Source organism: Corvus brachyrhynchos, unplaced genomic scaffold (genome assembly GCF_000691975.1).
Source record: "Corvus brachyrhynchos isolate BGI_N302 unplaced genomic scaffold, ASM69197v1 scaffold60, whole genome shotgun sequence".
In the NCBI taxonomy this organism is placed as follows: Eukaryota; Metazoa; Chordata; class Aves; order Passeriformes; family Corvidae; genus Corvus; species Corvus brachyrhynchos.
In genome coordinates this window covers 1,630,682-1,635,721 of record NW_008236767.1, presented here as the reverse complement: position 1 = coordinate 1,635,721, position 5,040 = coordinate 1,630,682, and the positions used below count along the sequence as shown (strand labels likewise).

The 5,040-nt window shown below is 41.1% G+C and overlaps 1 protein-coding gene across 3 annotated transcripts in view; it reads left to right on the top strand.

Moving 5' to 3' along the window:
* The window catches only part of NOL4 (nucleolar protein 4), a 190,529-nt gene that overhangs the window by 1,048 nt on the left and 184,441 nt on the right, over nucleotides 1-5,040 (top strand). The window lies entirely within an intron of this gene.

Below are 5,040 nucleotides of genomic sequence, written 5' to 3'. Positions count from 1 at the left end.
GTCTGACAGCAGGAGAGCTATTATGCTTGGTGGTGGTAGGAGCGACAGATTTTCCTATTTAAGAAGATGGGGACTGTTGGTTGCAAGTAGGTTTTGCCTATTGAACTCTCTTAATGTATCATTATTCTTACTTCTTATGCGCTGGGTCACGCAAGCTAAGCTTCTTTTGTCTGTGCGTGGGGCGGGTGTGGAGGGGGAGCCGAGAAAGGAAACCCGGCAATTAAAAATATTCCTGCTTGGGCATTTGGCTTGGATGAGCAATACTCTCCTTTTTTATTTTCTTTCTTGGAGTGGCGGCTTATCTGGACCTAACGGGAAGGTTGCTGGGTGGCGCAGCAAAGGGGGCTTCTTGGAAAGTATTCTGGGTTGGGTTGTGACGTAGGCTGCCGGGGAAATCTGCCTCTCTTTGCCTTGCTGAAGTCATAAACCTGGGCATTCCCAGGGGCTGGCTTGTATTTGCCCCCTTGTCATCAGCGCTGTCATTGCTGTGAGGAGGCAGAAGTGGGAAATTAATTTTAAGGAGATCTTTAATATGAAGATTGAAAGTAAAAGAGATGCTCTGGACAGAGTTTTTTCCCTCTCTGTGGTTTTTATTCACTGAAGTGTTCCACGTCTGCCTATAGATTCAGATGATTTGGCAGATCTCTGTTTCACTGTTAGAAGATTGATTGCTCGTCTCTGAGCCCAGAGAGTACCATAGATACAATTTATAACAAAAAGGTTGCCTAAAGCAGAAGTCTCCAATTAGCTTGGTATTTTTAAACATCGCTTCTGCTCACTGAAATAATTATTTTGAAGGGCCAGTGGGAAGATTGTTTATTCCCAAGACTATCCTTTTCACGGAAGGTTCAAAACTGTAAGCAAATTCAGTATTTTTTAAAATGACATTGACTGTGCTACTAAATAAACAGGATAACCTTAATTTTACATGATGGAATTTAAAAATTAAGTGCTTTTCTGGTCCTCTGAAACACAAGACTCAGTGATCATCAGCTTGTTTATTTTGTCTCATCTTTGTTAGGCCATGAAAGCCTGGAGTCCCACCTTCCATCCTGTTTTCTATTTTAAGAACACAGAATCAATTTTTGTTTTTATTTTTTCCCACAAGGGATTTCAGTGAGAGTTCAAGCATCCTGCAGGTCTTATCGTTGTACATTTGTGGGAATCACACCCTTGGCTGTGAATGTCTTTGTATGTCCATATACGTGTATTTATATTCCTATAGGAGTAACTCTCTTCAGATAGCTAAAGCAACCAAGGAGGAATTCTAATAAAACTAGGGTTGCTAATGAAATCAAGAAAGGAAAAGTTAGCATGACCTATCTGTAAGCAATTCCTGAATATCTCTATATAACCTGAGCAATGACTTATAGACCTTTTCAGAAGAGGTCCTTTATGTAGGTACAATTTCCTCCCTCTGGCCAAGAGAAATTTGTTGTTGTCCAGCATAAATGGGAAAGGGTGATGCTCGGCAACATTCAGCTCTGAAAAACAAATGTCAGCCCCTCCTGACCCCATGAATCTGGTGTGACTATCCCACCACAAAAGGCAGAGGAGTATTTAAGCAGGCCCGCAGGGTGGCAGTGGTTTGTATGAGCTACTGCCAGGGCCAGGGCAGTGCCTGCCGGGCACTGACGGCTCAGAAAGAACATGTTTGACAGAACAGGGATGCAGCCCCTGGCCCAGAGAAAGTCAATGGCAAAGCTCCTATTGACTTCAAGAGGCCTAGAGTTTCACCCAGATGGGAATGATGTTACAGGGAAAAAAATCGGACTTTCATCAGACAGTAATTATTGGTAAGCCTTAAAAGCCCATTTTCTCATTTATTTATCTCTTAATTATTAATCTGTGATCATTTAGAAACATCCCCACTGTTTTTGGTTGTTTCTTCTCCCCTCTCTCATGGTTGTCCCATACATTTGGGCCTGTCCAGTCCTCAGAGAGAGCCCCAAATGGTAGCAGAGCCCCAAACTGTGAGGCTCTCCCTCTTGTCCATCACTTGATCTCACCATAGGTAAAAGTAATTTCAATTTAAAATTAATCACTGCTGGCAGCATGAGCACTCCCTGTGCATAACAGGATGGATGAAATTATGAGTTGGACTCTACAGTCACAAGCTGGTCAAAAATAAGCAAATATTCAAATACTTTGTTAGGAATTATTCTCTCCTTGAAGCTTTAAGATTTGCTGCTCAGCTTTGCTGTCAGCCAGAGAGATTTGCTCCTGATGGTGCTGTAATCCACTGCTGCAGGCTGGGGCTAATTAACTACTTGATTCTAATGAAAGAAAGAGAGCCTGATAGCAACTGGGAGGTTGCACCGGAACAGGCTAGATGTACAACACAGACTTAATTGAAGCAGGGTGTCTTGCAGTCTCACAGTAGCTCAGGCTTGGTCTACTTTCATATTCTGTGGGCAGTAGTGCACAAGGTATTATTCTGTTTTTCCCTTGCCTGGTTGATAAGTAGCTCAAAATCACAGGCCTGTCTTCAGTATCAAGTTTAAGCATGCCAGCAAGGAGAATGCATAGATGATTATGTGTTGGCTTAATCTATTTTACGGGTATGGTCTCCTCAAGAGCAACAGGAACAAATCAATTTCTGAATGTTCACATCCTTCTGTGGCCTAGGAGATGCACTTTTGGTCACCAGGCAACAACATTCCCTGCAAAACAGCCATTTTAGGTCCAGAATGGGGCAACAGACACTAAGGTATTCCTGTATGCTTAAGGTATTCCTGTGTGCAACCTAGCAAGTATTTCACTTCTGCAACTTTTCAGATTGTTTCTGCTACCATTGCAGGTTTTCTTTCATTAAGCCCAAGCTGCACTTTATGAAAGCAGTGAAATTAAGCCTAGCCTAGACACACTGTATAAAAAAAACAGGTTAGGCCAACAGATATGCCAAATGGTTGACAATGTCGACTTTTAATAGTTGGTACACACCAACATAAGGAGGTGTGGAACTAGTATCTCTAGTAAGATACCCTTTCTAACTGTATACATGATTTTTATGGTGTATTTTTAAAATTTATTTTCTGCATATTTTCTTTAGCTGGAGCTATTTATTGATTGGCAACTTGAAAACAAATTTCTCCTCACCACTCTCCTATCTCCGTGTGTAAACACAAATATGGACCGTAAAAATTAGTCTTGATTTAAAAAGAAGTTATAAGGTAATGGCTCGAGCTGTATCAGTAGACTTTAAGCAGAATTTTCCATTAAAAAAGAAGGGCCAAGATGACTGCAGGATAGCTCTCAAATATAGAATTTACACAGTATTAGCAAACTCAAAGGCCAAGTTCAGATTACTTTTATGTCATTACTAATTTGAAATGACTCCATTGATTTTCATGATACCACAGACCTAATGTATGAATTTTCCTCCGCTTTCTTTTATATTTTCCAACTATATGCAGAGAATGAACTTTCATTCTGAAACCAAATTTTGTTTAGCTTAAATCTTTAGATGCTCCAGGATGATCTCGTCCTTAAGGATAGCTGCTAGCAGACCACCAAGGCTTTCTGCAGGTGCAGGGTTCTACTACTGAACCTGATTACAGGATTTAAGGCTTACAGTTATAGACCAGTCAGCTCTAAGGAACAGGCTATATCCCAACCCACCTCTTCTTCTGTTGGACATGAAGAACAGGAGATAGCTATATGAGTTTATGTTCCTTTTGATTTTATATAAATTACTTTGTTTATGAACAATAGAAAAAACAGATCACAACATAAATGGATTGTAGGTCAAAATTTATTGCTTTGAATTATCTTACATTTTAAATTGTTCATTATTTTAGGGAATTTTGTAGCAGTTTGAAAATAAGCATCTTTTTCTTGCGTTTCTCCCCATTTTTGTAAGCATCAATATAAAAAAAAAAGTATAAAAGTGTTTTTCAAATGTATATTGGTAGCTCTGTAGCCTACTGAACTGCCAGCACATAATGGCAGTAAGCACCGCAGAAAGGTGATGCTGAGGGTGAGCTGTAATTTATCCCAAGGTACGATGCTGCAGGAGTTTTACAGTCCCATTAAATGCACCTTCCAGGCTCAGGAGTGGCATTCAGACCCTGCCATATCCGCCCTGTTTTAAGTGCCCACCACATTTTCCTTAACCCCTGTTCAGGTCTGCAGAGCTCTGTCTCCTCCCTTTACCCGCAGCCTCTGCCCTGCTGTTTGCAGACCTCCCGATTGGAGTCGGTGAGGAGGGATGCTGGTGAATCAGAGAGACAGTGCTGGAAAATGGTCACAGCAGATGGAACAAAACCGGTTTAGTTGGCAACTCTTAATGCAGGCATTCAGGGGAGTGTTCATGAATAAAGAGAATAACTCTGTCCTGGAATTTAAAAATGTTAAAGCGCCCATATGTAAGATGCCATCTCCACATGCATGTGTGAGAGAGGGAAAGGGACAGGAGGAGCTGAGATTTCTTAGTAACAATGTTGAGTTAGAATTGTCAAAGAAAAATGAACCAAGGAGAGCAGATTTTTAAAAACTGAGTGTTTTAAGGTTAGAAAATGTTGACATGAGTTTAGAAACATGAAATAGGGTGTAGCAGTGTACAAACAAAAACTAGTACTGATGCATCCATCCCATATATACACACGTAGTGAGAGACAGGATGGCAAGTTCAGTGCTACCACCTGGGCAAAGGCCAGACGTGCAGCTCAAAAGACCAAATCTTTCCAGTGATCAGAAATAAAACCTCACAGTTTGATTTTCATGCTTCTGTGAACCTTTGCTGAGACAACTGAGGTGATAGTGAACTCGTTTCTTCATTCTTACCCTGAGTCTCTTGTCAGTGAAGCTGCACTGGATTTGGTCATGATGCAGGGACTGCTGCTCAGATGCTCCCTGATTTTCTTTGGATGTACTGAGTGCTGTTTCTGTGGCTACACAGCTATGTGATCAGTGGGAAATAAGCTGGAAGCTTATTGCTAAAATCAGCTAATAGGCGTCAGTACAGCATGATGGGACTTCTTCTGATCTTTTTCCAGAGAAACTTTCTTTTCCTATCCTCTGTGGTGATCACAATAGCTG